This window comes from Lactuca serriola, chromosome 2 (genome assembly GCF_051521515.1).
Source record: "Lactuca serriola cultivar US96UC23 chromosome 2, Lser_US96UC23_V15, whole genome shotgun sequence".
Lineage (NCBI taxonomy): Eukaryota > Viridiplantae > Streptophyta > Magnoliopsida > Asterales > Asteraceae > Lactuca > Lactuca serriola.
The window spans coordinates 81805040-81831035 of record NC_136409.1 but is presented as its reverse complement, the minus strand read 5'-3'; positions in this window follow the sequence as shown (position 1 = coordinate 81831035).

Genomic DNA, 25996 nt, shown 5'->3' with positions numbered 1-25996 from the left:
CGATTCACAGCTCACCCAGAAGAAAGGTTAGGTCGTCACGACCAGACTCGTCGAGTCCAAGAACAGACTCGCCGAGTCCAAGGCTATCTTCAACCTACTCGCCGAGTTGTTCTTCCAACTCGCCGAGTACACCTTTGTGACTCGCCGAGTGCCTCTAGATCTTAACCCATACAGAAGCCTTCCAAGCCATGCAGTTGATACAAAACATAGATCTACCCTTATACAACCCATCCATCACGTAAAGTGGCAAACTTTACGTGAATCCAAAGAGATCTATGCATTACACACTCTAGGGCTAGGGTTTGGGACAAGATGACTTCAGCAAAGACTCAAGAACAGGGACTTTAATGCACTCTAGACCTTCTCCATTCCAGATCTGAGGTAGCAACCTTAGATCTAACCTTCAAACTCGAAATACCACGAGCAAAACTTTCCACTCATCCCAAAATGAAGAATCTAGAAGAATAACAGCCCAACAAACGAAGTAATACCTCAAAAGGAAGCCCAAACATAAGAGAAAACCGAATCTTAGCAAAGCCACTTGCTCCAAGCGTCCTAACTCTCCAAGATCTTCTTCCAAAATCTCTTCTCCAAGGTTCAAATGCACTCAAATCCCTCACAATCATGTTTTAGGGTTTTCTGGACTTCAAGAGAGGGTAAAGAGGATGGGGAGAGGGTATAATGTCCTTTATATAGGGCTCATCCTCCCAAATTAGGGTTTTCTCCACTCAACACCTACTCGCCGAGTCCAGCCTCCGACTCGCCGAGTAAGCCACTTAACACGTGATGAGAGTCGCGACCGTACTCACCGAGTCCACCCATGGACTCGCCGAGTTCCCCTTTCATACTTACACTTTGAACCCTGAATTTACACTCCTGAACTTGGGATGTTACATCATTAGACTTCCCATCTTTGCAGTTTGACAGTAGTGTTTCTAACCGTAGTCATGAACTGCAATCCGTCCCGTTACCTAGTATCAAATGTCACACTAAAGTGTCCACCAAGACTTACTCTGCAGTAGTCCAAAGCACTACACTGCAGACCATAGTCAAAAGTTCTGTGACTATTGAACCAATTAATCATGAATGACCAATTGAAAATTTTGAATTTGGTCAATGTTCTCAAAGTCCTGACTTCTCCAGTTCGGATGAAGCAAGTCTCTATTTCTCAAAATCCTCAAAAGATTTAAGGAAACCGCAATTAAATGTCACTGACTATGGTTCTCCTAAGACCAAAGCAAAAAGAGCTTTTAAAGAAGAATTTCGTTCCCGTGGGAAGCAACGGGAAATTCATTCAAAACAAAAGAAATCTGTGAAATGTCCAAAGTCAAAGAGTCCAGAAAAACTTGCTTTCTCAAATTATCATTTCAAGAAAACTGTTTCCATGAAAACAAAAAAGAAGGAGTTCACTGTTTCTGACAATACTCAAAAAAACATCCAACTCTAAGGATAAGTCTTTTCGATCAAATGGTTTTCAAGTCTATTCACTAGATAATCCAAAATGGAATGGTATTCTACCTACTCCAACCCTTCCAATGTCACTTTCAAAAACTCAAAAATTGAAAGGAATTTTGCCAGCTTCGGCACTCAAAAGGTCATCTCAAGAGTTTAAGAAATCACATCAAAAAAGGTCTGCACGTGTCTACACACCTGCAAGACCTGCACAAATCTCCTTTTCAAAACACACAAACAAAAAGGTCAAATGTCAGAATCCTCGGACTGGACAAAAGCATACTTTCTCTTCAAAACGTAAGACTAAGTCAAATGTCAGGGGAAATGACAAAAAGTTCACATGTAAATGTCAGTGTCAAAAGATCTTCTCTCATGACAAATCTCACCGTTCTCAAAAAACTCGTAACTATCCACAATCTCACAAAACTCCAAAGAATTTCAAACACCCAGGACTAGGCTTGAAATTTGACTTAAAACCTGTCCCTGACACATCACATCATGCATCAATTAATACATCATATATGACTCCAGGCTCCAAACTCGTTTGGGTGCCTAAATTAACCACTTAATTTCTATAGGCTTTGTGCAAGGAGGATCAAGAAGAAGAATAGTTGATCGACAGTGCCTACTCCTTGCACATGACTGGAAGGTAAGAGTACCTTCGGGGTTTCAGGCCTATATGCAATGGTGGAAATGTCATATTCGGCAACAATGCGAATGGAATTATACGAGGTTATGGTGTACTCACTACGGGGAATTTCTCAATCCAGAAGGTTGCCTATGTAGAAAGCCTTAAACATAATCTCATCAGTGTTGGCCAACTATGTAAGGCAGGCCATCGAGTGGAGTTTGATGATCAATTCTGTTACATAATGACAAGTGATATAAGCACTTGCTTAATCAAGTCATGATCCGAAGGCACCATGTATCCTCTGGATGTCTCTCTGATAATTGGTAAACCGTAACTGTGCTTTCTCTCAAAAAATGTATCTAAAGTTAGCTGGTTATCGCATCGCAAGCTCGCTCATCTCAACTTCAAATACATCAACACCTTAGTCACTAAAGAATTGGTCAGAGGTCTACCCATTCTCAAGCTCAAAAATGACACTCTATGTCCTGCTTGTGAATGTGGTAAGCAGTCAAAAGTAAGCCACCCTATGGTGATTGACTCCTCCATATCCGAAGTACTCGAACTTCTCCACATTGATCTCTATGGTCCATCAACCGTAGCCAGTCTTCATCATAAAAAATATATACTGGTTGTAGTTGATGACTTCACTGGCTTCACTTGGGTATTCTTCCTCAGACTCAAATCCTAAACACCGTAGATTCTAATAAATTTCATCAAAGAAATAGAACTTCAGATCGAGCTTCCTGTAGGATTCATCCGCAGTGACAATGGTACTGAATTCAATAATCATCCTGTCAACAACTTCTTAGTGTCAAAAGGTATTTCACATAACTTTTCAGCTCCGTATACACCTCAACAAAATGATGTAGTAGACCGAAGGAACCACACCCTTGTTGAAGCAGCCAGATCCATGCTCAACTTCGCCCATCTTCCTCTTTACTTCTGGGTTGAAGCTGTAGCCACTGCATGCTTTGTTTAGAACTGAAGCATTGTGTGCAAATGCCTCAACAAGACACCATATGAGGGTCTCAACAACCGAAAGCCAAATGTTCGTTTCTTTCACATCTTTGGGTGTAGATGTATTGTGATCAACAACAGAGATCAACTGAACAAATTTGCACCGAAGTCTGATGAAGGCATCTTTCTCGGTTACTCCACAAATAAGTTTGCGTATCGGGTTCTCATCAGACGTACAAGGTTAATCATTGAAAGTTTTGATGTGAAGTTCGATGACTCTTACATCCGCAACACCGTTCCATCTAATGAAACCACTGCCATCATGGAAAGCGACATTCCTGTTTCTTTAGGACCTATAAATCTAGTTGAAGTAAATTATGATGATCTCTTCGACCCTGTTGAAATGACAAAACTATCTGAAGTTCTGGTATCACCAACTGCTCAACAAAAACACACGGATGTTTATGGTCCATCTCTACCCGAAGTAGCATCTCTTAATACTTTCACCTCTCCTGTTGAGGGGAAAGCTCTACTCCAGTTCATACTACAATCATCGAGGTTCCAGTACTTGACGATGCTCAAGCTCCCACTCTCAGAAAATCGATTCCATCAAATGTATATTCGGATTCGGATGATGAAATCATAGAGCATTTTGACACACAAACCTACTCAGGGATCATTCCTCTCGCATTAGCAGTCCAGGGGGAACCTTCTCAAGTTCCAGAAGAACACCCTTTAGCAATCCAGGGGGAACCTCTCCAAACTACTCAAGAAATTTTCATTCTCACTCCAACAAGTCAAGATGATTCAGCAGGCTATTCACAAATCCAGTAGGAACTTCCTTCCCTATCCGAAGCAACCTCTGATATTGAAAACATTCCTTCGATCGCAGCTGCTGATCATATGTTGCCTCATCTACATGTATGGATGAAGGATCACCCTCCAGGCCAAATTATTGGCAACCCATCTGCAGGTATCCAAACTCGATATGTTAAAGATTTATCTGATGATTGTCACTATGCAGTATTTATGTCCGCATTCAAGCCTCAATCTATCAATGAAGCATTATTGGATTTCTGCAATGCAAGAAGAACTGGAAGAATTTGAAAGAAACAAAGTGTTGCAACTTGTTCCCATTCCACAAGGTCATAGTATTGTTGGTACAAGATGGGTATTCGAGAACAAGCTAGATGAATCTGGTGCGGTTATCAGAAATAAGGCAAGACTAGTTGCTAAAGGCTATAGTCAACTGGAAGGTGTTGCCTACGATGAAACATATGCTCTGATGGCTAGAATGGAAGCAATCTGAATCTTCTTAGCATATGCTTCCCGTAAAAACATCAAAGTACACCAAATGGACGTTAAGAGTGCTTTTCTCAATGGGTAATTGAAAGAAGAGGTTTATCTTCAACTACCTCCCGACTTTGAAAGTATCGAGTTCCCTGATCACTGCTACAAGCTTCAAAAAGCAGTCTATGGACTGAAGCAAGCCCCTAGAGCTTGGTATTAGACTCTTTCTTAATTCTTAGTCTCTTCAGGCTGCAAAAGAGGAGTGATTGATCCCACACTATTTAGAAAAGCAAAACGGTTCTCACCTTATACTTGTACAAATATATGTGGATGATATCATCTTCGGATCGTCGGATCAAGGAACGGTGGATGAATTTGCTAAGCTCATGACAAAAAAATTTCAAATGAGCATGAATAGAGAGATTAACTTCTTTCTAGGTCTTCAATTCAAACAAATTCAGCAAGGGATATTCATTCATCAAGAGAAATACACTACTGAACTTTTGAAGAAATACTCTATGGATAACGGTTCCTCGGCTAAGGTTCCTATGGCCTTCGGATATACGATCTCTGCTGATCCTTCTGGAGAATCTGTGGATCACAAGACTTATAGAGGTATCATTAGCTCTTTAATGTATATCACCGGAAGCCGACTGGACATTGTCTTTGCAACTGGTGTGTGTGCAAGGTATCAGGCTGACCCAAAAGTGTCACACATGACCGCAGCCAAACAAATTCATCGGTACCTAAAAGGAAGCAAATCTCTTGGTCTATGGTACCCTGCAGGAAATGACTTCAGTCTTCAAGCGTTTACTGATGCAGATCATGCCGGATGCAAACTTGATCGAAAAAGTACATCTGGTGGATGTCAATTTTTAGGAGGTAGACTTGTCAGCTGGTCCTCAAGAAAACAAATCTGTGTTTCATTATCTACCACAGAAGCAGACTACCTGGGCGCAGCCAGCTGCTGTTCCCAAGTCATTTGGATGAAGAAACAACTGTTAGACTATGGATACATAATGCTACGGATACCAATCTATTGTGACTCTGAAAGTGCCATAGCGATTTCTCATAATCCTATTCAGCACTCCAAGACTAAACATATTGAACTACGGTATCACTTCATCAAAGACCACATTCTAAAAGGTAATATTGAACTCATCTTTGTCCCTACTCGTGAAGAGATTGTTGATGTTTTTACAAAAACACTTGAATCTACAAAACTCAATGTGTTCCTACAAATGTTGGGAATGATGAATCCTAACCCAAAATTTTTCTCTAATTAACAGACACCGTAAACCTTCCTGGTCTCCATTGTGGTTCTAACTGAAAGTTATTAATAATAGATGGTTTTGGAACATTTTGTGTACCGCAGCCAATGTACCGCAACCATATATTATATCTATCTTTCATGGGTGTTTCTTGTTTGTTTTTACTAAGTATTGTACAACTACTCTTCTCAGTGTCTCTCAGTATTGTCATCCGCAATATCAAAGAAACCATCCGTAATGATGTGTTCATCCGCAGTCACATTAATTACTTTACAGACGGTTCATTCTCTTTGAAACACAAAAAAACTTAGTGTGCTATTTACTAATCCTTCATTAAATAAAAACACTCCTTTGAGAAACTGTCACATTCTTCTCTCCCAAAACCTTGTTTCAGACCTATTTTACGTATGATGACAAAATAAAAGATTTTCCAAATCAAATCCTCTAAAATATCTCTTCCTATTACCCAAAACATCCCATCTGTTACAACTTCTAATTTATCCAACGGATTTTTCTCACCCCCTCCACATGTTCTCAAGACGTGACCTGACATTTCATTAAATGCGGCGTTCTTTTTGGTTAATCCCAATCTTAATCTTTATCCCTTTTTGTTAATATCTGGTTAAGATTAAAGATACCTTTTTCACAGATAAACCATTTTTTTTACCCAATTTCACCTAGGTCAAAAACCTTAACGTTTCCCGCTCCTACAAATCACTATAAAACCCTTTTCCTCTCCACAAAGAAACCTTTACGCTCTCAAAACCCTCAATCTTTCTCTGAATTCTTCAATCTCTTTCAAACTCAACAATGGTGAAATCCGGTGCTTCCAAGAAACAATCCAAAGCTTCTGGATCAGCGAACCCAACTGGTTCAGACTCTCCCACGATTGCCTCGAGCAATTTCAGAGCTGTGTTCGATGATCAACCCACTTACAATGCACCAACGAAACTAATGATCAAGTTCTTGAAGAATCATCCCCTTTTTGGACCTTTTGATGCATTTATAGACTTTGTTCCACTATCCACTCTCTACAAGTATGCCTTTTCTGCATATCGCCCAGTCGATAATCCTCAAGAAGTTCATCTCAACCTTGTTAATGATGCTTTGGTCATCTTCACCAAAAAAAAGTTCCTTTCAGCAATCAATCTTCTGATTCATCAATCTGTGAAGTTCTTCACTCCATCAATGGCGGATGTCACCACTACACTGTACCAAATGGGCTATCAGAAGAAGATAAAAGGTATTGGTGAATTCAAGAAGAATCAATTGCCTGCGGTATGGCAATTTGTCTATCACTTTATCATCCGTAGTTTGTCCGGCAGAACCAGAGGCACATACAACATGAGATTAAAGCTTCTAGAACTGGTTTGGAGCATCTTCACCGGCCGTGATGTGAACTACGGTCAGATTCTATCGGACGATTTTCTCCAGTGCATTCCCAAGGAGAGCCCGAGGCAGAACCCATCCGAGCTTACTTTTGCTCGATTTTGGTCCTTGTGCATATCAGATCTGCATGCGGATGCCAAGATTCACATGGGTGATGACATCAATTTCTTTGTCACCAAAGACTTAAAAAGGTACAAACCTTCCTCTGATCAAACTATTTTTGGTCCCATCCGCAGACTCCCTACCCACATCCTTACTTCCCTTGGTCTCGAGACTGCTGATGTCTTAGACCACGTTGCGGCTATGGAAGGTATTGTCCCATACCTTCCTACCCCGTCTCTTCCATCCGCAGCCTTAAACCCTGAAGGTACTGCAATCCCTTCTTCTATCACTCTTTCCAATGTCTCTCAGCGACGTAAACATAAGGTTTCTTTTCTTCATGGTCCCCGCACCACAAAGAAAGCTAGCACTCCCAAAAAGGATGCCACCTAACCATCCAAACCATCAAAGAAGAGAAAATCACCACCAGTTATTATAACTGCTGAACCGAGTCACCATGACTCTGGTAGTGATTCTGAAGAAGACAACCAACCTATCTCTATCCTTAAGAAAAGGAAAGATGATCCCACTAGCCTAATGCATGACCGGACCGATACCCCATCCTGTCCATAGGCTCTGGTAGTCCTTGAGATGCCTGCATATCCATTTTTCAACACCATCCTTTTCCTTTCAGACTCAGAAAGTGAGTTTGAATCAGAACAGAGAGGAGACTCCCCTCAAAGACATTCCCAAAGGGATATTACTGGTTCTCGCCCTAAAGTCTCCAGGGCTTCCCAACTGCATATTTTTTCATCTGAGGAGTTGAACTCCATCCTCTTGAACGTCACCCATACACTCCAAACACAGTCCCATCCGCAAGGCACTTCTTCCGCCTTTGCCAGAATTGAGCCGAGGCCAAATTTGACCATGGGTCAAGGAGACCAAGGAAGCTCAGGAAATCCTACTCTGCTTACATTACATTCAGGTGGTTTAGGCACGGTGAGCACAAATGTCCAAGGATCCGTGAACCTAAGGGACACCTTGGTGTGTTTTTCAGGAATTGATGAAGAAGACTCTTATGATTCTTGGAGCAGATATCAACCCTCTAACGAGGTTGAATCCAAGAAATATGTCGCTTTTCGTAGGGCATTTCAAGCTCGCAAGGATCAGCAGATCAAACAACAACAGCTAAAAGAACAAGAGATTCAAGCAGTAGCAAAGTATTTGGCAGATGCAATCAACAATGCCAATACCGTAGTCAATATCCTGAAGGTTCAAGAATGGATGTCTGCAATGGCAGCCAAAGCTCAACAAGCTCAACAAACTGTTGCTGATCAGCATGTTCATCAAGATCCCCCTTCTCCAACTGCTGAAGGTTCTCAGTGTCACACCCCAAAACCGAAACGGCGGAAACTATCTGGGGTTGATGACGTCATGTCAAGTGTTACAACATATGTAGTATAGTAATCAAAGTACAACAACCATTGCATTAATATTAGTAGTTTTTTCATAAGTTACATTTCATAGCAACATCAAAGTAATACAAGGAATAATATATTTGCAGCTTGGTTCTAGGCTGACTTTGCAAAAGCTCCCGAGGTGTACATGTCTATCGCTGACCCGAGAATACAAGTTATTTAGAAAGCGAGTATCAACATTTTTATAATGCTAGTGAGTTCATAACTATTTAGTGTCATTTGTTTAAATATGCATTTTTATTCAAAATAACTTTATTTAAGATAGTAGTTTTAGAATCTACGGTGTATTAGTGTCCTTTTCCAGAAAATCCTATATTTTCTAAATAAAAGAAGTCTTCTACCAAGACCCTACGGATTTACGTTTTAAGGAGTAATTTTCCCCAAAAATACTATCATTATCCGAATACAATATTGACTTTAAAGGAATAATGAGAAAATCGCAAGTAAAAATGCCAGGGGAAAATAACAAATGCCTTAGCAGTAATACTGCTGACTAAGGCAAAAGAAATCATAGACTCCAGGAGAGTATCGAATGAATGATATGCCTGGCTTAGTCTAACAAAAGGAAGCACAGACTCCAGACAGTATCGAATGAACGACACAGCTAGCAAAGTCTAAAACAAGAAAATACAGACTCCAGACAGTATCAAATGAACGATACAACTAGCAAAGTCTAAAACGAGAAAATACAGACTCGAGCCAGTATCAAATGAACGATACAGCTAGCAAGCGTCGGTATGAATGTGACATTTGTCACCCCTTGTCTTGGTCGGTCGGGGACAGTAGCTACCAGTCAGGGTGTGGGAATGTCAGTCCCGTATATATCTATACACACAATGCCGCTCTTTCTCCAGGAGACTTTGGTTACCAACTTGACATCGGGGAAAATCTGTGTCCAGAAGATGCATCTTGTATTTTGAATTCTATTAGGGGTGTTGGACTAATGATATAGACACACGAATGAACTGACTCCTTTGAAATTCTCATACTAGAAAGAGTAAATAGAATCTCCTAACTATTCATATAATAGTTACTAGTATCTTGGGTCTATGAACGATGACTGGAAGGATGCCCTTGCTACCCAAGGGAAATGAACTGTTCAATGGAAACTTTTATGTCTATACATGTATACATGATATATAACTAATGTTTAAACGACCTTCAGATGGATAACCGATACCCACCAGACCACATCCCAACGAGGAAAAGGAAATAGGGCGAACTAGCCTTCTTAAGTCTTTTAAACATTATTTATATAACTATACAAATACATGCATGCATTTAACGAAATAAAAGCATAGAAGAAAACTCTGATGAAAACTTTGGAAAACCTTTAAACATAAGAAATTTACGACTGGATGTCAGTTTGTAAAACAAGTTTTGAAAATCTTTGGAATCCTTTGAAACTCCTTTCATAACAGCTTTGGAGATGATTTTTATAAAAACAGATTAAGTGAAGAAAACCTTTGGAAACCGTTGGAAAACCTTATGAAAACCTTTGAAATACTTATGATAATCTAAAAGAGAAATTCATACTTTGTCAAGAGTTGAAAGCATAATTTGGAATCTTTAAGCTGGATAAACAGTTTGATATGCAAAATCTATTTTGCTATACAGTTATTAATCACATGGGATTTATCTAATAACTGTACAGTTCAACTTCTATTCCCCCTATAAAAGCAGTAAAATCATTTAAAAGGTTAATTCAGGGGTACGAACTCACCTGTTGTAAGTGGATCGGATGGAGGTGTCGGTTGGGTGCTCGATGTGAAGTGAAGACTTGAACATACTTAATGACCTAGTAACATATGAAGACATATGTTTACATACAATTAGTGTTTATAATACTATTTAAGCACGTATAAGCATCCTAATGTGCGGAAAACACTTTGGTCAAGTGCTAGGAGGCTATTGGGTTGAAATAAGGGAGTGTATGGCCAAGTTAGGGATTTTACTCTTCAAGAGTAAACTCTTTATGTAGATTTTGGCCCTAAGACCATATCCCCATGAGTTTACGGCCGTAAACTCATGCGTGGTGTGTTTTTGGATGTTTTAAGGTCTTGTATCACTCGTAGAATTTGGCTAGGTTCACATTTAGGGCATAAGAAGGGTTTAAGGCTCCAAATGGACTATTTAAGGGAGTTCACGGCTGTTAACTTAGAGTTTACAGCCGTAAAATCTCACTTGGTTATTCCCTTCATGGATTATGGTCTTAAATGAAAGAGTATAAAGTTCTATGCATTTTTCCATGTCAAATGGAGAAGTTAGGGCATCATTTGGCTTCTTTATGGTTGTTTACGGCCCATGGACCAATCCTTGGGGGGTTTACGGCCGTAAACTCCTAGGTCCTTGGTTTCTTTAATGTTTAAAGGCCCTACTTCATTTGTGGTGGATTCTAGACATTTACCCAAGCCTTAGGAGGTGTTTAAGGGTAAATTAACACCTTAAAAGGTGTTCACGGCTCATGAGGAGGGGTTTATGCTCCAAGAGTGTTCTTGGGCCATAAACTCTTGTTTACTCTCCATATGATAAGGTTTTGGTGTTCTAAGCTCATATGTGCAAGTCCACAAGTCATATCTAAGCCCTAGGAGTGATTTAGAAGGGTTTTGGGGCTTCAAAACCCCACTTGTGGCTGTTTGCGGTCCAAGAGTGTTCTTGGGCCATAAACACAAGATTTTGAGGCTTTTGGATGTCTTAAACACGAATTTTCATGTTAAATGAGTTAAACAACAAGTTAGAGTAGATCACTAACTAGTTTGGGGCTTGAAAAAGGCGTTTTTGGATCGAAGGCAAACTTGTAGAGAGAGAGAGAGTAGAGAGAGGGTGGAAAGTTTCAAATGGAGTCCACTCACCCTTATATAGGGTTTGACTTTGTGGATCAGTGGAAATCTACCCGATATTAATGTTATACGGGGCTTTTGGTTGCACCGGATTAAATGGTCATAATTTGACTTGGTTGAAACTAATTTTTTTTTCTTTCAAGGGAATATTGAGGGTGTTTCTAATTTGTTCCACCCTTATGAAGTTATAAAAAGTCCCAATTTAATTAACCTAATCCATAAGGTTAACGAACAATTTAATAAAGCGGGTTTTATTAACGGAAGAAGAGGTTAAAAATGACGGGATAAATTTCGGGTTGTCACATCATCCCCCGTTAGAGGGAATTTCATCTCGGAATTTGGGTTTTGCCAAGGAAGTGGCATGAACAGTCGGGTAGAGAGATGAGGTAGTTCCTATTTGGTTGGTCCTCGCGCTCCCAAGTGAACTTCGGCCTTCGCTTGGCGTTCTAAAAAACCTTCACTTACGGGATGCGGATTCCGTTTCGTTCAGTTAGCGATTCCTACAGGTTCCTCTACGAAGTTAGGGTTCCCAATGATTTCTATCAAGATGAGTGGGATACAAAGAGTGACGTCGGGAAAACACTTTTCAATTCTAAGAAGTGGATTGATTTGGGGTGAAACTTATGGAATTTCCGAAAGTAGTCGTGGTCTGACATGGGTTGGACCAATTTTTGTAAAGAATCTCAGATGTTCCTAAGCTCTCAGAAAGGTAGAGCTTTTCCATTTTTAGAACATAGTGTACTTCTATGGCGAGATCATCATTGGCGCGATGGCCATTCTGAAATTCCAAACGTTCTTTCATACTGGGAGTGTAGTCCTTCAGGTTGGTTCCTAGAAGGTTCAGGTTATCCTCGGATTCGTGTTTCCTACAGATTGGCCCTCGGAGGTTTTTCTGGATCATCAGATGTATCAGCTACACTCTGGCATCTATTAGTTACAGGACATCTATCTTGATTTAGTGCAAAGATGGACCTGCACTCTAACTCTTATTGTGTTTATAATGAAAACCTTCGTAGTCAGTGAGATAGGGTTTTACCAGACGAGTGTTTAGAATGTTTTTAACCTTTTCATCATCGTCTAGGTGATGCTTTCTCATTATGATTCTTATCGGGAATGAATCATGCTCTTACTTGCTTTGCTATTTCATGAATAGCAAGCTCTGCTCAGGGCTAACTCAATCCTTAGAGATTTTCTGAAGTGTTGGACTATCTCGGGAGGTGGTTCTGCTATTTCTGTGTGAGATAGTATTCTTGGAACACCTAGTAGTCAAATGAATCTCTAAGACATTCTCTATTCTCCAAGGTGTCGGTTTATTCCAGTTCCAGAAAGCGCGTTTTCTTGTATAACCCATCGACTAACACCTAGACTGGTGTCAAGTCTATAATCTCTTCGGGATCTGGGTTATAAGGCTTAAGGCAACCTACTTTCGCACTTTATTTAAGTATTCTTGGATACGGAGTTTATCCTGTGGTTCTTGGCATTCTAGGATTCACTTCGGAGAATGCAGTCTATTGTCTACAGGGCGGCGGTGACTTCTTCCACGTGGGGAGGTGGAGTGTCCTAGGCACTACTCATCAGTAACGGGGTGGAAGAAGTGCCTGAGTAGTGCGAGCGTATTTTGCAACTACTCTTCTGAAGGTTCTGAGTTTTCTCGATCTAGGTCAAATCTAGAGAGTATAGGGTTCCGTCACTCCGAACTCTAATATCCTCATCCACTCTTCTCATAACTTAACTTATCGCAGCTTCCAGGTTTCCGGGATATCCGCTGAGATGCTTTATTCGTGGGATTAAGCATGAATGGATGGTCGTAGTCAATTTCCTCGACTCTTACAACTCAGATTCCTTTATCAACTGAGGGTGTTAGCTACTATGTTGGCTTAACCGGGATGATAACAAATTTCGGATTTGTGGTCATTATAGTAGCTCAACCCGCAGTGGTTCTCTTGACTCTAGTTCCTATTCTATGGGACATGATGAAGGGTTTTACTATGAGGTTCGTGGTAGAGCTCATACCTGGCTTAACCACTAATACTTGTTGTATGCAAGCTGTATATAATTGAGGTCGACTGGATGTTCAGTTGTGCGACTCCACCCCAGACCCACAACCCAACAAGGAACAGGGAGTAGGGAGGAAGCACACATCATAAATCTTTTTTATCTCAATTATATACTGCCCTTATGCATATACTCAGTCATAGTAGTCAGTCCCATGAGTTCTTTCCTCTTGATTCACGAACCTGATTGTGAGGTGTTAAGGGTCTTTCTGGGAGATCTATGGAGTAAGCTTCGGGTGGTTATCGTCTTTTGGAATACCTGCAGTATCTTTCACTTCGGGTTCTATCTATCTAAGAAAGGGTTGGTTAACAGCACGCGATACCCTACTCAGGGGTATTTCGGATAGTTTTAGATAAGAGAGACAACTGACAAATTGCATTAGGTTTTATTATTAGGTTCGGAAGGACCTTTATTTTCCGAAATGGCTACGGTGAAAGTTCTTTTTACACAGCACTTGGAATTTACACATCGTTGCACTAAGTCGAACCATGATTGATAGAGACATCAAAGTTTGCATACATCGACATGATATAGAATGAGGGTCGTTAGGGCCATGTGCTAAACGGGAACACAAGTTCTTGGTGTCTCGGATTTCGTCCCGTGTATCACTATCACGGATACTTAGACTGATAGAGTCGACGTGGAAACTATAGAGGGTCATGAGGTTTCGGAATAATGTACTTTTCATGAATGGATTCTCACGAGGTCTCTCTATAATCTCTTAGTATACAATGGTCATGTATAATTAAGGTGGGAAGGACTGTTGACTGAGCGACTCCGCCCTAAATCCACAACCAAACGAGGAACAGGAAATAATGCAGCATCACTCACTCGAGGTCTATCCATCTTAATTATAAATGGCTTTAACGTATATACCGAGCCATTATAGCTTTACCTGATGAAAATTTTGAATTCTTACTACAGTGCTAGGACTTTCGCCTTAACGGGAGGGTAATCACAAATTGGAATTAGTTATTTAATGTTTTTGGTCAGTTATTTAGGATTTGAGAGACGTACCAAAATTCTATCGGGTTCCTTGATGCTTCTTCCTAGGAATTAGAGCTAGACTCCTCTTGCACCTTTGTCGTTTCTTTCCGTTGGGCAGTCCCGCTTGAAGTGCCTAATTTCACCACACAGATGGCAAACTGGAATGGTCGCCACATTGGTGGTTGATGTAATGAACTCAACCGGGGCTCTGCAGGTACGAGAGGTATGCCCCTTCCTGTTGCACCTAGCACAAAAGAGTTCCCGGCAGATACCATGATGATGGTAGCTGCATTTGATGCAACGGGGAAGGTTTCCTTGGTATGGTCTTCCAGGTGTCGGGATGGCAAGGTTGGCAGGGATATTGACTGACTCAGCTCGTTGCCCTTCGGAAGGTCCTTGAGCCGAGGTACTTCCCTCCTGGTTCTTGAACTTTCTCTTCAGTAGAGTTGGTTGAGGTTCTTGGGTGGTTGGGTACGTAGAAGTTGGTTGTTGTCATCCATTGCTAGGATCGGGAATCCCGATAGGGCTCTTGCTAACATTGGCGTTGTTAGTATTCAGATGAGTCATGATAGCTGCTACGACTGCTGAGACTGCAGCTTGGAAAGTAGCTACATCGAATAGGAGAGTCGGTTTCTTGCCAGCGGATTGGTTACGTTTCTTCGGAGGCATGGTTTTCCTACACGGAAAGGAACACAAGCTGATGAGAGACGATGTTCAACTCTAGACGTATCTATCCTTACTATGATAGGCGTAAATTTTCCCGCGCCTTGGATATTGTTTATCTAAGTGTCGACCTACATCCCTATGATGTAGTCTGGGTATTCAAGGTAGGAGTAAGAGTATCGGAAAGCCATAAGATTGGAATCCTTCCTACTAAGTTATCTTTATGCTGGAAAGGTTCACTCTCCGGCTTTGGAAATATTTGAAGGATGTTCGGAACGAAAATCACAGAAGAAGAGGCTCATGAAGGCATATGGCTAAGCATTCTCAATAGAGGTTTTGAAATCCGATCTAATCGTATTACTTGCGACGGGGAAAGGCGATTTACCTAACACATAGTGTGAGTAGTGTAATCATTAACTCACTAAATTGTATTATTTTATGGGTGTATTAGCGCGACTATAACGAGGAAAAGACACTTCTCGGGTTCCATATACTGGCTCCCTCTGATTACCTCTTATCCTTAATTGGGACCGGAATTGGTTCTCTTCGGGTAGTTACCTAGGGTTCTCCTCTCTTGTAGACATACTGAATCTCTACTCCGCCTTACTTCCGATTCTGACTCTGAGTGTCATCGCTGTATGGTGGATGACTAGAAATCTTCAGGAGTTCAGGCGGATTTCACACCAATGTCCCTAGAAGGTATAGGCACTTGGTGGTTTCGATAGTCTCGTCCTAGTTCGTTTATTTCTGAACTAGAAATCTTCTCAATGAACCTCTTCTGGGTCTTAATCAACTCTTCTGTCGAACACTGAAGTGGATAAGGTTTTCTATAGGGTTCGTGCGAGAATGGAGATGTCTAAAGAATCCTAAGAGATTATTAAAACATTCCACTGGGTGATCCATATTGAGTCCTGCTACAGTTACATAGGGTACACAAATTATATATAACTTAGATCCGATAGGCCTTCGAATATGTGATACTACTCTATATCCACATCCCAACGAGGAAAAGGAAATAGAGCGAAACCACACATTCTTAGTCAATGGGATCCTTCTTATATATAACCTTGGAAGTATACCCTCTTCAATCATAGGTATATCAATAAGGGATCTTTTTAGTTCTTCACACAAGGTTATCTATGGATCCTAAAATAACCCTATGGTATTTTAATTTCTTGTTTGATTCTTAACTTCTGACTATGATTATGGGATTAATGTGAGTCTTTTAGTATTCCAAAATAATACCATAGTATTTTAAACTTTATGCTTGGCTCCAACATTCCTAGTTGGTAAGTTTCAGTGTGACAACCCGAAATTTCCATTTGTACGAACATCATCTATTCAATAGAAGCTAGTTCAGTTTCAGTGATTTTCAAGCTTTTCCGAACAAGTTTGTATACTTTAGGGTTTATGTTTTAGGTGATATCAGGAGAGTGGATGCTCCTGGTTTTGTGAAATTTGGGCATTTCAAGTTTCATAATGTTACAGTCCGGTATCAGGAATAAAAATATTTTCTGCCAAAATATTCCAGGACTATAAATAGTTTTCTGAATTAAATTAATTCATTATTCACAATTCCAAATAGAGAAAAGCCATATTCTCTCTGACGGATCTTCGGGTTTTCATCCCATATTGTGAGTTTACTTTTCTATATGTGTTTCAATACTTGTTAGGTGCTTATTAACATCAATAACATGCTTAGATTTCAAGATCCGGGAGTTTACCGCCCAAGAACGTTCTTGGGGAGTAAACTCCAAAATGGAACATTATGGCTTCCTAGTCCCGATTCCTTGTTAGACAACTTGTTTAGGGGTTAGTGTATAATCATTAGGGACTAAAAAGCAACCAAGAACCACAAGTCATTGGAGTTTACGGCCGAGGAACTTTCTTGGGCCGTAAACCCCTTTTTCAAGGGCATTTAGTGCCCTAAACTTCCCCAAATGCTTAAGGACTTTAACCCTCAATTACTTGTGCTTATTTAGGACTTCAAAACACTTCAAAATCACAAGTTTATAGGAGTTTACGGCCAAGAACCTCTCTTGGGCCGTAAACCCCTTTTCCAAAGGCTAAATGCACCGCAAACACACCTTAGGCCTTAAGACAATTTACCTTGAACACATGAGACTTGAATGGAGAGTTAAGCACATAATAATCACTCCTTGAAAGGAGTTTACGGCCAAGGAACATATCTTGGGCCGTAAACTCCAAGTGAAGGCACAAAAGTGTGCCTCTTGTCCCCATTAGCCTTAGATAAATTCATGGAAGCCATCCTTGATGTTTTAGTGCCTCAAAACAATTAAAAGCCATCACCCCATAGGAGTTTACGGCTGTAAACTCTAGGGTGAATGGACTTTTGGCCGTAAACTCCCCTATGGAGTATTCTAGAGCCTTAAACTACTTCATGTGTTATTCCAACAAAGCTAGGAGTGTACTAGGATCAAGATAGCACCATAAAACACCCAAAACCACCATTTGAGGAGTTCACGGCCATAAACCTATGATTTTACGGCCGTAAACTCCAAAGTGTGGGGTTTGTTGGGTGGTGAGCTCCTATGCAAGGCCATTTGATGTTTCAAACCCTTTTGCCTTGTCCCGTAGCAACTTAGATGCAACCATTTGGACCTTAAGCACTCATAAAAGTGTTTACAGGTTTCCTAGGTGTCTTAACTTATTTATTTGAGTTATTATTTGTCTAATTAGTTATATATATGCTTATTATATGATAACTAGGCTCGTGCGTGTAAACAAGTCTCCGTTTGCCACCTAGCACGGTATCCGACACTGCAATTCAAACGACTCACCACAAGTGAGTTCATACCCCTTGAATCAACCTTTGAAATGATTTTAAATGTTTTAAATACTTTATGGGGGGATACAAGTCAAATACTTATAGTTATTGTTTCAATCACATGTGATTGCATTTAATCACATGTGATTAATAACTAGGAAAACAACGATTTTCACCACTGTTCAACTGTTTATCAAACCGCTTTACTTTGAAATGTTTTACAAACTCTTTTACTATCCAAACTTATTTATAGACTGTGATTCAAACAAATGCTTCTTATACTTAAACTGTTTTATCAACTTATGCCTTCAAATTGTTTTATAGATCGACATCAAGTCGATCTTCTCTTGAAATTATATTTATGCTTCAAATGTTTTATGAAAACTTATTTATGCTTTTATATATCCAATTGCATGCCCATATATGTATAGATATATAAATAATGTTTAAAGGGCTTAGGAAGGCCATCCGCCCTATTTCCTTTTTCTCGATTTGGATGTGGTCTGGTGGGATTTCGGGTGACCATCCGAAGGTCGTTTCCATATTACTTATATATCAAATATACATGTATAGACATAAAAGTACATCCATATTCATACTTATCAGTACATCATTACTTAGTTACCATCGGGGTAACACAGGATCATACATATACAGATATACTAGAAACAAGTACATATATAGATATACTAGAAACAAGTACATATACAGATATACTAGAAACAAGTGCATATACAGATATACTAGAAACAAGTACATATACAGATATACTAGAAACAAGTACATATACAGATATACTAGAAACAAGTACATATACCGTTATACTAGAAACAAGTACATATACAGCTATACTAGAAACGAGAAACATTACATATACGAGAATACATTAACAATTGTGATCCACTGTATCGGTGCATGCCTTAAATGTCATGTCCCGAGTTGTAGCCAGAATTCTCTCGGAGGGAGGGCATGAGTTTGCGTATAGATCTATACTGGATTGACTATCCTACACCTTGCTGCTAGCTACAGCCGGACCTGCAGGTCTGCGGGTGCCAAACGTCATTTCTTTTATTACGACCATTCATTATGTCGTTGTTACCAGTCGATAGCATGGTGCAATTTATCACATTATACCTTAATATAAATCCGGTTTAAGGTAGTAGTAAATAGTACAGCAATAGTTCTTATTATACAAAACTACAGTACTACAATGATTTACCCATTACATATTTTAGTGATGACCTCACTTAAGCATTAATGTACATACTATATTTTATCAAATGATAGTTACACTTGGGAAATCACATACTTTTACAATGAGCGAGTATACAAACATCTAAGCCTTGGTAGAAGGTTACTTTAATAGAAAATATAGGTTTTTCTGAGAGATTCAAACTTTTACAAACACTTTCAAATATTTACTTACACTTTTACAAACTTATACATTGAGACAGGTTCAAACGTTTTTACAAGAAACATTGACACTAAAATACTTATGAACTCACCAGCTTAATGCGGATAAACTCTTTCAAAATAACTTGTATTCTCAGGTCATCAGTAGACAGGTACCGAGGCCAGCTTTTGAGAAGATGGAGTGCATTCAAGCCTCATCTCATATTATTTTGTTATACATTCTTTTGGTGTCTATATCTGTACAGAACACACTTGTATTAAAATTATATATTTAATGCAATGGATGATGTTGTTTACTTATTTACATTTACTGTGTTGTGATACTATACATGACGTCCTCCGCCCCAGAACGTTTCCGCCGTTCTTGGTTTTGGGGTGTGACATTCAGACCTGTTGCAACACCACCATCACTCCCAAGCACACGTTCATCGCATCTTGAATAAATGTTGTTGATCGGGTTACATTTATTCCAACTTACGATTACATAACTGCCCAGGTTTGACGGTAATGCTCAACATCCGAAGAATTTTATTTGTTCTTCTTGTGATACTTTGTTGGGGTATTTAGATTCTGGATGTTCTTATACTTTGGTAAAATATGGTTATATTTTAAAGTATATTTCTTGGTCAGAGTGTTTTATCCCTATGTATTTATAGGTTGTATATCTTTTATGAATTGATATACTGAGCTCACTACAAACAATGCTCTGATACCAATCTGTCACACCCCAAAACTGGAACGCCGGAAACGTTCTGGGGTGGATGATGTCATGTCAAGTATCACAACATATGCAGTATAGTAATCAAAGTACAACAACCATTGCATTAATATTAATAGTTTTTCATAAGTTAAATTTCATAGCAACATGAAATTAATACAAGGAATAATATAGTTGCAGCTCGGTTCTAGGTTGACTTCACAAAAGCTCCCGGGGTGTACCTGTCTATCGCTGACCTGAGTATACAAGTTATTAAGAAAGCGAGTATAAGCATTTTTATAATGCTGGTGTGTTCATAAGTATTTAGTGTCATTTGTATAAATACGCATTTTTATTCAAAATAACTTTATGTAAGATAGTAGTTTTAGAATCTACGGTGTATTAGTGTCCTTTTCCAGAAAATCCTATATTTTCTAAATAAAAGAAGTCTATTAACAAGACCCAACGGATTTACGTTTTAAGGAGTAATTTTCCCCAAAAATACTATCATTATTAGAATACAATATTGACTTTAAAGGAATAATGAGAAAATCGGAAGTAAAAATGCCAGGGGAAAATAACATATACCTCAACAGTAATACTGTTGACTAAGGCAAAAGAAATCATAGACTCCAGGAGAGTATCGAATGAATGATACGCCTGGCTCAGTCTAACAAAAGGAAGCACAAACTCCAGACAGTATCAAATTAACGACACAGCTAGCAACGTCTAAAACAAGAAAATACAGACTCCAGACAGTATCAAATGAACGAAACAGCTAGTAAAGTCTAAAACAAGAAAATACAGACTCCAGCCAGTATCAAATGAACGATTCAGCTAGCAAAGTCTAAAACAAGAAAATACAGTGATAAATCTTCTTACCTTAAGGCCATGAATTATAAGGTAAACATGGAGATACTTATAACCATACTGATTGACAATAGAGTACTTGATGCCCTGTAAGCGTTGAATGAATGTGACATTTGTCACCCCTTGGCATGGTCGGTCGCGGACTGTAGCTAGCAGTCAGGGTGTGGGAGTGCCAGTCCCGTATAGATCTATACACACAATGCCCGCTCTCGCTCCAGGAGACTGTGGTTACCAACTTGACATCTGGGAAAATCTGTGTCCAGAAGATGCATCTCGTATTCTGAATTCTATTAGGGGTGTTAGACTAATGATATAGACTCATGAATGAACTGGCTCCTTTGAAATTCTCGTACTAGAAAGAGTAAATAGAATCTCCTAACTATTCCTATAATAGTTACTAGTGGTGTTGGTCTATGAATGATGACTGGAAGGATGCCCTTGATACCTAAGGGAAATAAACTGTTCGATGGAAACCTTTGTGTCTATACATGTATACATGATATATAACTAATGTTTAAACGACCTTCGGACGGATAACCGACACCCACGAGACCACATCCCAACGAGGAAAATGAAATAGGTCGAACTAGCCTTCCTAAGTCTTTTAAACATTATTTATATAACTATACAAATACAGGCATGCATTTAACGAAATAAAAGTGTAGGGTTTCAAAGCACTCCATGGATGATGGCAATGGGCCCCTTTGACGAATTCTAGGTTAGAATCCCAACACTTGTCTTTTCCCTATAAATATTCATGTATTATTCACAATTAGGGTTAAGAGAGTGAGGCAAAATGTAGCCGCCACGTTGTGAGGTTTCTTGTAGAGTTAGATTCTTATTTCTTAAGTGTAATTTATTCCTCATATCTGAATAAATCGAGTGATCATTTGACATAATCTTCATATTTGTGTTTGTTCTTATTTTCCGCATCTTGTTCATCAAATCTCAATTAGGGTTTTAATCCCAACAAGTGGTATCATAGAGGTTCTTTGAAGATCTGTTGATTTTTGAAGTATCGGTTCTTGATTTGATGATTTTCTGCACAAGATTTTGAAGATTATTGGTGTTTTGGCATTTTGGAATGTAAATTGTGTTCAAGCTCCTGTTCATGATAATTTATGGTGTTCTTCTATTGTTCATGTGGTATTTTCCTTTATCCGATTTGTTTCATGGTCGTATTTTTCTGATTTGATCATGACCATTTGATTTTCTAAAATCAATCGTTTGCTTTATGGATCAATTGGCCCATTGATTTTGTTCGTCACTGTTCATCCGCTATTTATTTAGCCCAAATCAGTTGTCTTTGAACCATTGATACTGTTCGTTCCACTTCTTCTTTATTCTCGATTCATCATCGATAATGTCATCTTGAAATCATAGATTCTTATTTTTTTTGGTTTCAATCAATTGATTTATGCCTGAAAATCGATTATATGTTGAGATTAAATTGTTTGCTTCAATATTTGATTTGGTTCATGATTGATGACGGGATCTGGCTTATATAAAATCCGTATCACATCGTTTTCTTTCCTTTTTGAGCCTTCAAATTCATTCTTTATTCAATTGATTTCAAGGTTAATTTAACAACTGTTAGAAATTGATGTTTATTTCGATATTGGAACTATGAGGGTGATGATTCTTGGTTTGGAGTTCATATTTGTTCTTTGAAGAACTGATGAAGAATATGGTTATTGATCTGGATACGATTGAAAAAGGTGTGGATTTGGAAATTTTTATCTGCTTAAATGTCTCATTTGGAATACAATCGGAACGAGAAGGATTGTGATGAAAAACGAAGACTGTCAAAATCGGAAGTGTGAAATTTTTCTTTGGGATCGGAACTGGATGTGAATGATTTGTTCTGAATATTGATATCAAGTAAATGTTTGTTTCGGGAACAATGGTGAAGTTAAACACTCGGAACGAAAGAATGTTGAGTTACATGCGAACGAATGAAATCGGAACTCAATTGGGATGAACAATGGTCAAAATTGATAAGTCAAAATTGACTGTGAGACGGGATGGACTATAAACGAACCATTTACCTGAGAACAGATTCGCATTAGGCTATAGTCGCTTGACTCGGAACAAACCAGGACTTTAATTCCAATCGGCTCGCATCGGAAATACAACTGTACTCGGATTCGCAATTAGTTGATTCACAGTTGGAATTGGGTCGAGATACGTACTCCACTCGCAATTAGAAATCAGATTAGACTTGATTTCGTATGTGAATGTGCTTGGATTTACATCTTGTGCTTGGAACGAATGTGTAAATTGGAGTTATTGGTTGATCAGAATTGGTATCTTGGCTTTCGTTTACAATCATTTGAAGGTTTTATTGAGTCGCCGTTCATTATTTTAATCTCACGTTAAATTGGGGAAAAGATATTCAAGTTATATTTTTAGTCCCTACAACTCCAGTGAATTGTCACTTTTGGTCCCTTTTGTTTTCACAATTTGATATTTTTGGACCAATCCCAGAAATTGTTACAAATAAAGGGGAATATTGATGCAGAATTACCATTCCAGCCCCTGTTTTTAAGCAAGTGACAATTTCAGCCCATTTTTCAAAAAGTTTACAAATTTGAGGGCCGGTGAACGGTTTTGAATTCTTTAACGCACATATCTTTTTCGTGAACAGAAAAATAAATATTCCATCAAGTCTTGGCGGTTCGGAAAGTCGTTTATCATGATAACGTCAAATTTTCACGATTTTTTCGGATTTTATACTTCATTGTGTATATCTTTTTGTCGCGGGGGAGCTTAGTAAATTTTTATCCATTCAAGATCATTCTTATGAACATTTGAAGGCTTTATAATCATGTTTTTGATTATAAATCGGGGGAGAATTTGGTATGGCCATTCGAAATTGGATTTGTGACTTTTCAAAGTTGAAGATTTTTGATAAAGCTTATGGTAGAATTATGAAGGTAGCTTTTACAGCGGAAGTTCTTCATCGAGCTCTGCTAAAGCTTTTACAGAGAAGTATCCTTTACAGCAGAAGTTTTTTATCGAGCTCTGCTAAGGACTTGTTATATCTCCGACTTCTTGTATTTTCTCGATCAAGTGGCGTTACGAATCATAAAGTTTGGGTTGTTACATGATATTTTTTGATAGCTTATATCATTAGCTTATTTAAAGATCATTGTGACTTGGAGGGGGAGCTCTTCAAAGACAAGAAGTGATTCGGTTTCTTTGTTCTGAAATGGGTTTTTATGGCGAGTTTGGTTTTCATGAAGATACTTTGGGATTACATTCGAAAATGAAGTTTAAAGACATTACTTCAGTGCCTAATTTATATATCCTAGAGCCCGTGTTTGAAGACTATTGAAGAATCAAGATTCGTGGATTGCTTCATATATTCCTCGTTGCAGATCTTTTTATTTGCTGGATGCTTGTTTTGGAAGTTAAAGCATTGTCATCCATTCCATACTTTGAGGGGGAGATTGTAGGGTTTCAAAGCACTCCATGGATGATGGCAATGGGCCCCTTTGACGAATTCTAGGTTAAAAGCCCAACACTTGTCTTTTCCCTATAAATATTCATGTATTATTCACAATTAGGGTTAAGAGAGTGGGGCAAAATGTAGCCGCCACGTTGTGAGGTTTCTTGTAGAGTTAGATTCTTATTTCTTAAGTGTAATTTATTCCTCATATTTGAATAAATCGAGTGATCATTCGACATAATCTTCATATTTGTGTTTGTTCTTATTTTCCGCATCTTGTTCATCAAATCTCAATTAGGGTTTTAATCCCAACAAAAAGCATAGAAGAAAACTCTGATGAAAACTTTGTAAAACCTTTACACATAAGAAATTTACGACTCGGTGTCAGTTTGTAAAACCAGTTTTGAAAATCTTTGGAATCCTTTGAAACTCCTTTCATAACAGCTATGGAAATGATTTTTATAAAAAAAGATTAAGTGAAGAAAACCTTTGGAAACCTTTGAAAAACCTTCGGAAAACCTTTGAAATACTCATGATAATCTAAAAGAGAAATTCATACTTTATCAGGAGTTGAAAGCATAATTTGGAAATCTTTAAGCTGGATAAACAGTTTAATATGCAAAATCTATTTTGCTATACAATTATTAATCACATGGGATTTATCTAATAACTGTACAGTTCAACTTGTTTTCCCCCCTATAAAAGCAGTAAAATCATCTAAAAGGTTAATTCAGGGGTATGAACTCACCTGTTGTAAGTGGATCGGATGGAGGTGTCGGTTGGGTGCTCGGTGTCAAGTGAAGACTTGAACACACTTAATGACCTAGTAACATATGAAGACATTTGTTTACGTACAATTAGTGTTTATAATACTATTTAAGCATGTATAAGCATCCTAATATGCGGAAAACACTTTAGTCAAGTGCTAGGTGGCTATTGGGTTGAAATAAGGGAGTTTGTGGCCTAGCTAAGCCCTATGAGTGATTTAGAAGGGTTTTGGGGCTTCAAAACCCCACTTATGGGTGTTTGTGGTCCAAGAGTGTTCTTGGGCTGTAAACACAAGATTTTGAGGCTTTTAGATGTCTTATACACAAATTTTCATGTTAAATGAGTTAAACAACAAGTTAGGGTAGATCACTTACTAGTTTGGGATTTGAAAAAGGCATTTGTGGATCGAAGGAAAACTTGTAGAGAGAGAGAGAGAGAGTAGAGAGAGGGTGGAAAGTTTCAAATGGAGTCCACTCACCCTTATATAGGGTTTGAGTTTGTGGCTCAGTGGAAATCTACCCGATACTGATGTTAAACAAGGTTTTTGCTCGCACCCGATTAAATGGTCATAATTTGACTTGGTTGAAACTAATTTTTTTTCAAGGAAATATTGAGGGTGTTTCTAATTTGTTCCATCCTTATGAAGTCATAAAAAGTCCCAATTTAATTAACCTAATCAATAAGCTTTACGGAAAATTTAATAAAGCGGGTTTTATTAACGAAAGAGGAGGTTAAAAATGACGGGATAAATTTCGGGTTGTCACACTCAGGATGAAGAACTTGAAATCAAAGTGAGCTCTACTCCAATCTTTGGCTTTGATGATGATGAACCACAAGAGGTAAACAAACCCTCTCCTTCTGATGATGACTTAATGATGTTCGATGCAGACGAAGAATCTAGTGGATCTCCTCACTCCACAAATAAGCCAAAAGAAAAGAAGAAGAAGAAGAAGAAGA